Source organism: Chiloscyllium plagiosum, chromosome 31 (assembly GCF_004010195.1).
Source record: "Chiloscyllium plagiosum isolate BGI_BamShark_2017 chromosome 31, ASM401019v2, whole genome shotgun sequence".
In the NCBI taxonomy this organism is placed as follows: Eukaryota; Metazoa; Chordata; class Chondrichthyes; order Orectolobiformes; family Hemiscylliidae; genus Chiloscyllium; species Chiloscyllium plagiosum.
The window spans coordinates 38,114,535-38,127,486 of NC_057740.1; the positions used below are offsets into that span (position 1 = coordinate 38,114,535).

Consider the following 12,952-nt stretch of genomic DNA (forward strand, 5'->3'; position numbering starts at 1 on the left):
AAAATGATATGTCAATGGAGTGGGAGGTGCGGTAAAGTCACCCGTAGGGCTGCTCTCTCGTTAGAGGCAGAGAGATGACTAGTGATCATTTAACCTAAGGGCCAGCACACCTCAAGGCAAGGGAGAGTTTGAAAAGGAGGGTTATTCAAGGTATCCTCATCCAATAAGGGAATTGAACCCACACTGTTGGTGAGTCACTGCAACACAAACCAGCCATCCAGTCAACTGAGCTAAGGAGGAGGCTTGTGTCAAATAGAAAACAGCCAGGACCTGCTGTGCTGATTGGCCTATTTTGATTTTGTTAATGTTAGATAATACTTGAATGGTGCAAAGCGGGAGAGACTTTGGTTCTGGGGAGGGACTGGGGAAGCTGAGGTTATTCTCTAACAAGCAGAGAACATTAAGTGGGTGGGGGGTTAATCAAAGTGCTCACACATTTAGTGGTATTGCTGATTGACATAGAGGATTGAGTGGACAGGGAGATGACCTTTCCAGGGGCAGGAGTCTTGGTAACTGGAGAACTTAAGGTCTTTGGTAAAAAGTGCCAGGGGAGAGAGAGAAGGTGATCTCTTTGGGCACCATGCATAGTGATGCGTCTTGAATGTATCATGGTGGAAGCAGATATGAATTTGGAAAAGGGAGTAACAGGAATAGTTGAAAGATTAGAGAGCTGTGGGAAAATAACACAGGGCTATGCCTAATTGTGTGGCTCTTTTAAAGTGCTAGCATGGAATTGAAATGCTGAATGGGATCCTATGATTCAATAAGATTAGCTGGGAAGAGAATCACATTAAGCATAAACATCTGCATAGACCTGATGGGCCAAATGGCCTGTTTTTATACTGTTAATTTTATTATTGTTACCCTTCCTCCTCTCTTTGCGCTTTTAACTAGTCTCAAATGGGTGGACCTTGAAAGTTAAGTTGCAGTTAAGTCCAATATTTCTAGGGCAAAGATGGAGCACTGAGAGAGGGGAAGAACCAGCCAGGGCTCCCGATCCTGACCAGAATCTGGTGTTTCCTGCAGTGTGGTGCTGGTTGTTGGGGGGTGCGGGGGAGGTGTGTAGTATGGAAAGAGCATATTTGCTTCTGGTTGCCTCTGTGGTTGTATAACTAACTATAATTTAAAGAATAGCTTCAGTACTGTTAGAGATGTGCTGCAAATGGTACTTGCTTAGAGGCCTTCAGGAGCTGGGAAGCAACTCCCCAGAATTTTTGCTGAAGTTATTATCTTTATTGTCTGGCTTGCCCCTCAGGAGATACTATCACTGGGGAATGGGGAGGATCTGGAGTAAGGAAGGTGTCTGCCACCCTAACTGAATCTTTGGCTTGGCATAAATAGTTTTGAATTGCATAAATTAAAAAGGTAGTATCAATTAGTGTGATCTTTTGAAATCTGGCATTCTTGCATATGTTCTGATTACTGTAAGATGAAAAGTTTTAGCAATATGTTGCTCTTTTCAGCAAATGTCAAGTTCTGTGCGAACAAGCAACTTTTTATAATTTGGGCATCATTTTGTGATAACCTGTAACATTTTGCATTTTGACCTTAGATAGGTATTTTTATTTTTTTACTTCACATGACTGTCTTAAATCTCTGAACTACCTGTTGTTGTGTCTCACGGTCAGTATGTTCGTGTGCCTTTAAAAAGACATGCTCATGATATAATCATTGCATCATAGCATGTGATCTGTGGCGGTAAACATTTCAAACTCCATCTTACCTTGGGGGGGAGGGGTCAGTTGAAGCATGGCACTCTATTGGAAGCATGCTGTTCAGTTGTTATATAATGTATGTGTGAAATAGTTAGCTGTAATGAGCTCCTGCTGGGTGATTCAGTACCGCAATACACATGCCTCGTTTCTTATGTTATTCCTAATAACATGCACATCATGTACAATACCCCAACTGGAGGCAAAATTGCATTATTGCTACCCTATGTTTGGGCTTTTGGATTAATGTGGTTTAGATTAGATTAGATTCCCTACAGTGTGGAAACAGGCCCTTTGGCCCAACCAGTCCGCACCAACCCTCCAAAGAGTAACCACCTTCTTCTGGCCAATGCACCTAACACTATGGGCAATTTAGCATGGCTAATTCACCTGACCTGCACACCTTTGGACTGTGGGAGGAAACCAGAGCACCCGGAGGAAACCCACGTAGACACGGGGAGAATGTACAAACTCCACACAGACAGTCACCTGATGCTGGAATCAAATCTGGGTCCCTGGCACTGTGAGGCAGCAGTGCTAATCACTGAGCCACCGTGCCGCCCTGAGTGAAAAGAAAAGCACCACTTTGCTTTCCAAAGACTAGTTTTCAGTTATGCTTTTATGATTATTGCTGTGTTGTAAAAAATAGTGGGTTCTCTGGGTTTTGGGAAGTTCTTTATGACTTGCTGTGATTGAGCTCTTCCTTCCCATGATCTGAGGATCATTGCTGTGATGTAGCCTAGCCAGGTATGACAATGGTTTTACTTTCCAGTTTCTTCCCCTGTTAACCTCTCTACCTCTTGGTCTCAACCACAGCCTCATGTGGGTAATGTCCTTGCCTCTCAGTCAGACGCTGGGGATTTCAAGTCTCAGAACCTAAACTTCAGACAGTGGGGTGAAGTATTGAGGAAGTGCTGCAGGGTCAGAGATGCTGTCTTTTTGATCAGATGCTACTACCTGCTGTCTCAGTCGGCATGATAGATTCCAAGACAGAACTTGAAGAAGGGCTAGGAGTGCTCCCTAATGTCCAGACCAATATTTATCCCTAACCTAATAACCACTAAACAATCCTGGTTCCCTGGTCATTTTTACATTGCTGTTTTTTATTTAGTTTGCTGTGAGCAAATTTGCTACTGACTTCCCCATACATTTCAGCAGTTCTCTCACCTTAGAGAGTACATCATTGGTGGAAAAGTGCTTTGGTATTTTTGGTAGTTTTGAAGGGTGATATAGAGACAAAAGTCTTTCCTTCTGTATCCTTTCTCTAGGAGATATGGGGCAGGGGTTGCTGCATCGGGTAAAATACCCTGCTGGAGGTAAAATTACATCAATGCCATTGGCAGTGTTTGGGCTTTCAGATTAATGCAGTTCTTCACCGAAGACTATGTCAAATTCACTTGACAGTAGAGACGACTGGTTTAAGCTGGATTTTCTGCAGACATGAAAGTACAAATGGTCACAAAATGTCAAGATTACACCAAACAGCTTCCACTGCTGTTTTGTAAGCAGTTGCTTGGAAATATGTGAGAGTAACTTAGAATAACATTCTTCCCCTGTCCTCTGGGGACAGCAGTGAGGCAGGCTAATGGATCTAATTGGGCCCAGGAGTCACTAGTGGGACTTTGCAGATTGATTAATTGGGTATCTGCATATTGATCAGACAATATTGGAATGGTATCATTACTAAATCATTATTGTAATATGATTCTGAACAGGCATTGTGCTGGAGGATGTCATACCAGCGAACTTGGTTAAAATGTTACCATTAGAGTTTTTAATTAAACAAACGGTAATAGGATTGGCAGAATGTGTTAAGGGCGATGGTGGTAGAATGGTAATGTCACTGTTTCCATTAAGCTAGGGGACTAATATCTTGGAGATAATAATTCAAGTGGGGAGATGATGGCCTAGTAGTATTATAGCTAGACCATTAATCCAGAGACTTCACTAAAGTCTCGGGACCTGGTTTTGAATCTTTCCATGGCAGTTGGTGGAATTTGAATTCAATAAATATCCAGGTTGCCCCTTTGGGCAATTAGGGATGGGCAACAATGCTGGCCTAACCAGCAATGTTCACATCACATGAATCAATTATTTTAAAAATCCCAATTTTTAAGAATGAAATGAATTAATTAATACCCAATAAAATCAAGAGGACTGGGCTTATATCTTGAGTTTAGAAAACTGAGGAGACTTAATTGAATCAAGCAAAATTCTTACAGGAATCAACAAGGGAGTCGCAGGAAGGATGCTAGCCTCTGGTTTGGCCATTCTAGAATTATATTTTGTGTTAGAATTATTTATTTAATATTTCAGCCCAATAGTCATGTCCTTACTCTGCACTCTGAACCAGTTCTGTCATTAATGTCCTCACCACAAGCTGTTTTAAGCTGGTTGGTAACTGTGTCCTCACCCTATAATGTAATCCTTTAACTTAACCCTCTAGTGAAACCTTGGACATTGACCCTCTATTTAAATACAAGATATTATCCTACACATTAACAGCCCAACATTAACCCTGCAGTATAATGCTGTCGTATACCCTGCAGTGCAATTTTGATTTTTAATTTTTGCGATAAGAAGTAAACAGGGCTTGTATTTGGAAGCATAGAAACTAGGAGCAGGAATAGGCCATTCAGCCCTTCAAGATTAGAGTGGTGCTGGAAAAGCACAGCAGGTCAGGCAGCATCCGAAGAGCTGGAAAATCAACGTTTTGGGCAGGAGCACTTCATCAGGAATGAAACATCAATTTTCCTGCTCCTTGGATGCTGCCTAACCTGCTGTGCTTTTCCAGCACCACTCTAATCTTGACTCTGATCTCCAGCATCTGCAGTCCTCACTTTCGCCATTCAGCCTTTCAAGCCTGCTCCATTATTCAATAGGGATCATGGCTGCTCCTCTATCTCAATGCCACATTCCTGCTTTCTCTCCATTCTCCTTAGTGTTGTAGTTCTGTTCGCCAAGCTCGGAATTTGTGTTGCAGACGTTTCGTCCCCTGTCTAGGTGACATCCTCAGTGCTTGGGAGCCTCCTGTGAAGCGCTTCTGTGAGCTTTCCTCCGGCATTTGTAGTGGTTTGAATCTGCCTCTTCCGGTTGTCAGTTCCAGCTGTCCGTTGCAGTGGTCGGTATATTGGGTCAGTATATTGGGTCAATGTGCTTATTGATTGAATCTGTGGATGAGTGCCATGCCTCTAGGAATTCCCTGGCTGGTCTCTGTTTGGCTTGTCCTATAATAGTAGTGTTGTCCAAGTCGAATTCATGTTGCTTGTCATCTGCGTGTGTGGCTACTAAGGATAGCTGGTCGTGTTGTTTCGTGGCTAGTTGGTGTTCATGGATGCGGATCATTTGCTGTTGTCTCAAATACCACCATATTTTACTTCCAATTGTTGGGATGCGGTTTAATATTTTATTCAAAAGCAGATACCTCGGAGTATTGAGTACAGGTGTTGGGAGGTCATGTTGCTGCTGTACAGGACATTGGTTAGGCCACTGTTGGAATATTGTGTGCAATTCTGGTCTCCTTCCTATCGGAAAGATATTGTGAAACTTGAAAGGGCTTGGAAAAGATTTACAAGGATGTTGTCAGGGTTGGAGGATTTGAGCTACAGGGAGAGGCTGAACAGGCTGGTGAGGGATATGGGCCAGGTGCTGGCAGGTGGGACTCGATTAGGTTGGGATATCTGATCAGCATGGAGAGGTTGGACCAAAGGGTCTGTTTCCATGCTGTACATCTCTATGACTACTATGACTCTGGTTGTGCAGCACTCCCACAGTATTGTACTGGAGTGCTATCCTAGAGTCTGTGCAAGGGCCTCAGGAATGGGACTGAACCTCCAGGTCAACAATGAGAGCGCTACAGCTAGAAACCAAATTCCTGCTATCGAGTAACCTTTTCCTCCAGCCATTTACTGTTCCCATTTTCCCCAGAATGGTTTACTCACATCTCAAATTTTCAGTAGAAAATGGGTGAGAGACAAACTCCAGATGCGTCATCCATCACTGAGCAGACACAACCTTGTGCAAAACATTTACATCTCCATTAGTGGATGACATGCTGTTAAAAACAATTGCCTCTGATATATGGGTTCCCGTCCCTCCAATGAACCTGCTGATGTTTCAACAACATTAAACATTCAAATCCAGCCTGTCCTCTCAAGGCTGCTTTAAATTGTCCAGATTCAAGGGTTCGTTTGTCTGAGCTAATGAGTGGACTTTTAATGTGCATGTCTGTGTATGTGTGTATTGGGTGCGTGTGTGTATATGTGCCTTTCTCTAACTCTATTTCTTCCTTTGGTGAGGCCAGTGTTGGACTCAGGTGTACAAAGTTAAAAATCACACACCAAGTTATAGTCCAACAGGTTTAATTGGAAGCACTAGCTTTCGGAATCACATGCTCCTTCATCAGGTGATGGTGGAGTACACAATTGTAAGACACAGAATTTAAAGCAAAAGTTTACAGTGTGATGTAACTAAAATTATACATTGAAAAATACCTTGATTGTTTGTTAAGTCTCTCATCTGTTAGAATGACCATGTTAGTTTCACTTCTTTCATATGTAAATCACAAAACTTTTTTAAAAAGTTACATTCTCAGGTTAACTTTAACAATTGGTGTCAGCGCAGATAATGTGTTGAAGGTGTTGCCCCCCTGTGTGGTGTGTCTGTGCCATAATGTTTAGACTGATTCTAATCTAAAAAAATGAGTTAACAGAATCTCACATGGATTCATGCAGTTTTCTCTATCTCTTTCTCTCTCTTAACCACTGTCATGTCTACTTCACCATCTCACTTTCTCTTCCATACTCTGTATGTCAATCTCTCTTTATGTCTAACAGTAATTTGATTTGATCAGCTTTTAATCTTCCCTCTGTCTCGCCACCTTTCACACCTCAGAACCCAGCTTTGTGTCTGTACATCTAGGAGGGTCAATAACTGGAGGGGACAGGGAGTTGTTCTGGTCTGGAATGTGCTGGCTGAACCAAAGGAAGCAGATTTCATGACAACTTTCAAAAGGGAATTGAAAAAAGGAGAGATTTACGGAGGCTGGGCGTGATGAAACAAACAGCTACCTACTCTGAATGATTCGGAGATGCCGGTGTTGGACTGGGGTGTACAAAGTTAAAAATCACACAACACCAGGTTATAGTCCAACAGGTTTCATTGGAAGCACACTAGCTTTCGGAGCAACGCTCCTTCATCAGGTGATAGTCAATGAAGGAGCGTCGCTCCGAAAGCTAGTGTGCTTCCAATTAAACCTGTTGGAGTGTAACCTGGTGTTGTGTGATTTTTAACTTTGTACTCTGAATGAGTGTGGGCTTCTCCCATCAGTCACTTTGCAGACCTGTCCTCCCATCACTGCTCTGTATCTGGTTTTGCCTCGCTAGGGTATGTTTAAAGCTCTCTATAAATACAAGTTTTGTTTTTATCTTAAATCCTCCCACAATTTACAAAACTGCTATCTGACTATAAGGTTAGCCAGGCACAGGTTCTCAGACAATACTTCTTGTTTGTCAGGCACGAGGGCTTCTGTAGGAGTGTACATGAGTGACCTGCCCCTCTTAATACTTGCTGCATTGTATCTGATAAGGCAGCACCCTCTGCCTCCCCCCTACCCCTCCCGCTTCCCTGTCCCTTCTCCGTTCCCCCCTCACCAGTGGAGCAAATTGGCTGCAGCAGACATTTAAAAAAACGATGGTAATTGTGGAAACTTAGCTGCGGGAGATCAAGGGTAGTTTCAGGCTTTGACAGCAGAAGCATCATGCTAACACAGATTGTATCTCCCTCTGCAGGGCAATGTTACTAAAGCTAGGATCACTGAAAACAGACTGCAGCTGGAAACCTTTATCCAAAACCTACTCAGGCCCCACTTCACTCTCCTTCCCTCCAACGTTGTTCTGATAGTTTATTATGTTTTTTTCTCTCCTAATGGTTTTTTGGATCTGGCTGCGAGGTCTGGCAGAGGTTTCTTGCCACTTTTCAGCTTTCTAGTTTTCATGTTGTTAAGGCCAGTATTAAAATCATTAACCGTGAATGCCGCTGACTATTAAATCTATGTGCTTGTTCTTAGAGCCTTCACCCATCATTTCTCCAGGAATAAATCTGAGCTCTTGAGTGGCTGCATAAGCTCTCACAGCCACTGTTTTGAAGAAAGACAGGGGGCTAGGGGAACGAGAGGGGTGGGGGTGCTTTCTGGAGTTCTGTGTGATATGTAGCCTTCAACTGACCCCACTAAAACACACAATCTGGTCACTGTCACATCGCTGTCTGTAGGATCTTACTGTGTACAAGTTGGTTGCCGGGTGTTTCTGACATTGTAGCAGTAACAGCACTTCAAGAGGACTTCACTATAAAACACTTGGGGAATGTCCTGAGGCCGAGACAGACGCTACTGAAATGCAAGTTCTTGCTCGATCTGTTGATCTCCTCCAGCACTTTTCCATGAAACAGAATCATCCAGATCTTCACCGACTTAATCCATTCACAGGAAGTGGGCAGCTCTGGCAAAGCTAGTGCCTACCTCCCCCAACTCGCCCACCCCCCCATCCCAAACTGGTTTGCTCCACCATTTCAGAGGATGGTGAGTGGTTTGGAGGGAAACGGAGGTGGTCTTCTCATGTACACATATATGCACATGTTCACATACATGTTCTCATGTACACATACATGTACATGTTCCCTGAACTGTATCGCTGTGGATATGGAGTCACACACAGGCCAGACAGGATAAGGATGGCAGATTCCCTTCCTTAAAGGGCGATGGAGCACTAGATGATCACTGTTACTGAATCATGGCATTGTTACAGTACAGCAGGAGGCCATTCGGCCTGCCATGTCTTGGTGATGGCCTCATGGTATTATCGCTAGACTATTAATCCCCAGGTAACGTCTGGGGAGCAGAACAGTTTTGACTATACTTAACAACCAGTCCTGATAGCCCTCTGTGGTAAAGAATTCCACAGATTCACTCCACACCAAGAGAAGAGACTCCTCCTTAGATCTAAGCTCTGCAGTCCTGTCAGATCCTGGTGTAAATAATGGAAGACAATTAAACCATTCATTGGAGGACATTTCCCTATCCCCAATGATTGGGAAGCCCAGCAAAAACTTATACCCGAGCCTGTCCACCATCTACAAGGGAAAGGTCAGGGGGGTGATTACATATTTTCCATTTACCTGGATGGGTGCAGCTCCAACTACACTCAAGAAGCTTGGCATCATTCAGGACAAAGTAGTCACATTGATCAGCCCCCTTTCACCTTGAATATTCACTCTCTTCACCACTGATGCACAGTGACAGTAGTATTCACCATCTATAAGATGCATTGCAGAAATTCACCAAAGGTCCTCAGACTGCACTTTCCAAATCCTCAACCACTACTATCAAAGAGGACAAGGGCAGCAGATACATGAGATCACCACCCCCTGTAAGTTCCCCTCCAAGCCACCCGCCATCCTGACTTTGAAATGTATCACCGTTCCTTCAGTGTCACTGGGTCAAGATCCTGACTCCCTATCGGGGTACCTACACTCTAAGGACAGTCAGGCAGCTTCTCAATGACAATTATGATGGGCAATAAATGTTGGCCTAAATAGTGACTTCCACATACCATGAACAAATAAACAAAAGAACTGCACTCTGAGGTATTCTAGCCGTTGGAGCGGTTGTTCAAAAAGAAGGCCCCCGCCATCTTAGGTGGCACGGTGGCTCAGTGGTTAGCACTGCTGCCTCACAGCACCAGGGTCCCAGGTTTGATTCCAGCCTCAGGCAACTGTCTGTATGGAGTTTGTACATTCTCCCTGTATCTGTGTGGGTTTCCTCCCACAGCCCAAAGATGTGCTGGCCAGGTGAATTGTCCATGCTAAATTGCCCATAGTGTTAGGTGCATTAGTCAGAGGGAAATGGGTCTGGGTGGGTTACTCTTCGGAGGGTCGGTGTGGACTTGTTGGGCTGAAGGGCCTGTTTCCACACTGTTAGGAATCTAACCTTCTCAGTGCAACTAAAGGATAAAATAGAATTTTACTCTAAATCCAGCTGCCAATCAACCCAGAGCTCATTCCACAACACAACCACATCTCAAGCGAATTTCCATTGAGTCCAATGAGAGGGAGGTGTTGGTGTATTGTTAATTTTGTTGAATTAACTATCCAGCACTCCAGTCTAAAACTCTGGGTCATAGTTTCAAATCCCAGCCGGTAAAAGGTGAAATTTGAATCCAATACAATCTGGATTGAAACCATAGCTGAACAGTAACTGTTATTAGCTACCCGTCTGGTCCACTGACCTTCTTAAGAGAAAGAAAGTTGCCATCCTTACCTGCTAAAGCCTACATGTGACTCCAGACCAACAGCAATGTAGCAGACTCTTACCTGCACGATGGCTTAGTGGTTAGCACTGCTGCCTTGTAGCACCAGGGACCCGGGTTTGATTCCGCCCTCTGGCGACAGTCAGTGTAGAGTTTGCCCATTCTCCCCGCGTCTGCGTGGGTTTCCTACAAGCGCTCCAGTTTCCTCCCACAGTCCAAAGATGTGCAGGTTAGGTGAATTGGCTATGCTAAATTATCCATAGTGTTAGTCAGGGGTAAATGTCGGGAAATGGGTCTGGGTGGGTTACCTTTCGGAGGGTTGGTGTGGACCTATTGGGACAAATTGCCTGTTTCCACACTGTAGGGAATCTAACTACCCAAGCAAGCCAAACAAATTAAGGGTAATTATGGCTGGGCAATAAATGCTGGCCCAGCCAGAGGCACCCACACCCCATGTATGAATTTAAAAGATACTGAGTTTTCTTCCTTCATGTTTCTGGAGCTTTTGCTCTGTCTTACATCTTTACCTGTGCCTTCAACACTAATGTTTTGGCTCTTCAGCTATTGTATTCCTCTAGTAAACCACCTTGGTTCAAGGGCAGTTAGGGATGTTGGCCTTTTCAGTGTTGCCCACATTTATCATAGAGGAAAATAGATAGCAAGGGCAATGCCACTAGACTGACAGGATAATGACATAGTCAGGGTCAGACGTTGTGAAGGGGTCAAAGGAGGATGGGGGCAGAGGGACCATCATTTGTGACTTTGAACAGGGTTGTCCACGTGGCTGTCTGTATATCATGGAGGGAGATCATGATCGGAGAGGTATAAATGTAGGATGTGGGAGATGGTAGGCCTGGATTTGGGAGGCAAGCATGTGGAGGAATGGTTTTTGCCATGAAGTTTGGAAAGTCTGGCATCACTGGCCCAGATTCTGGTCATCAATGTACTGAATGACTCAGTTTGGATCATTAAGAGAGTTAGGAATGAGGTGTGGTAATCCTTTCGGAATGCTGCCCATCCCTGCTCTTTGGTTTCAACACATTATCAGAACACATGAACAAACCACAGCGAGAAAAAGATCCAGATGGTCCATTTAAACCATTTCTCAAACCAATACAGGTATTTGATTTATTTGTCCATGGGGTGTGTGCCGTGCTGACAAGGCCTGCATCTACTACCAACCTGACTTGCCCTTGAGAAGCTGGTGGTGAGCTGCCTTTTTAAAAGCAACTGAGTGGCTTCCTTCGCCACCTCAGGGGGCAGCTAAGTGCCTGGGTCTGGGGTTGGCCAGACCGAGTAAGGACAGCAGATTTCCCTCCGTCAAGAACTTAAGTGAAACAGATGACTTTTTGAGACTTTTTTTGTGGTCCCTATTACTGACACTCGCTTTATATTCCAAATTTGTTTAATTAACTGGAAATTAATTTTAGGTTTAATTTTAAGTACACTGAGTTTACATTACTTCGCTGTCATTGTAGGATTTGAATTTATGCCTCCAGATTATTATTCCAAAACTCTGGATTTTTTTCGATATAACCTATAACCCTGTCTTCAGAATATGCAGGAGTAATGAAGAGTCATATTCTATGTCAGAAGGTTTAGACCATAGCCTATAATATTAGACCATAAGCTTTAGGAACAGAATGAGGTCATTCAGCCCACTGAGCCTTCTCTGACTTTCAATCATGGTTGATATGATTCTCAAACCCATTCTCTTGCCTTCTTCCTGTAACTCTTGATCACCTTACTAATCAAGAACCTATCTATCTCTGTCTTAAATACACTCAATGTCGTAGCCTCCTGTGGCAATGAGTTCCACAGATTCACCACTCTCTGGCTGAAGAAATGCCTCCTCATCTCAGTTCTTAAGGATCGTCCCTTCACCTTGAGGCTGTGCCCTGGGTCCTAGTCTCTTCTACTAGAAGAAACATCTTCTCCATATCCACTCTATACAGGCCAGTCAGTATTCTGTAAGTTTCAATTAGATGCCCCTTCATCCTTCTAAACTCTGTTGAATACAGATGAAGAGCCCTCAAATGCTTCTCACATGACAAGCCCTTCATCCCTGTTATTGTACTGGTAAACTCCTCTGGACCCCCTCAAAAGCCAACACATCCTTCCTTAGATGCAGGGGCCAAAACTGCTCACAATATTCCAAACGCAGTCTAATGGGCGCATTATACAGCCCCAGCAGTACAGCTCTGCTCTTGTATTCTAGCCTTCTTGGAATGAATGCTAATATTATATTTGCCTTCTTAACTGCTAACTGAACCTGCCATATTAACCTTAAGAGAATCCTAAACTAGGACTCCCAAGTTACTTTGCTCTTTAGATTTCTGAAGCCTTTCTCCATTTAAAAAGTAGTTTATGCCTCTATTTTTCCTACCTCACAGTCTCCCACATTCCATCTGCTGCTTCTTTACCCACTCTCCTAGCCTGTCCAAGTCCTTCTCCAGCCTCCCCTCTTCCTCAACACTACCTGTCTGCCACCGATCTTTGTGTCATCTGCAAATTTAGCAACAATGCCCTCAGTTCCTTTGTCCAGATCATTAATATATGGTGTGAATGAATAGTTGTGGTCTCAACACTGACCCCTGTGGAACTCTGCTAGTTACCGGCTGTCACCCTGAAAAAGATCCCTTTATCCCACGCTCTGCCTTCTGCCAGTCAGCCAATCCTCTATCAGATCTAGGTTTGATTGGGAACAATTTAAGGATTAAGTTATAAACTATTCGATGTGAAGCCGGATGGCTGGATTTCGAAGCAGAGTGACACCAAAAACTTGGGTTCAATTCCCGCAATGGCTCAGTGCCCATGAAGGACTCTCCTTCTCAACCTCTCCCCTCACCCGAGGTGTTAGACTTAGACTAACCTTAACCCTATCATAGGTGACCCAGAAGAATAAACCACCACTAGTCATCTCTCTCTATTGGGAGA

At 43.9% G+C, this 12,952-nt stretch overlaps 1 protein-coding gene across 7 annotated transcripts in view; it reads left to right on the plus strand.

Moving 5' to 3' along the window:
• The window catches only part of arhgef18b (rho/rac guanine nucleotide exchange factor (GEF) 18b), a 202,642-nt gene that overhangs the window by 113,674 nt on the left and 76,016 nt on the right, over positions 1–12,952 (plus strand). The gene's annotated exons all lie outside the window — the stretch shown is intronic.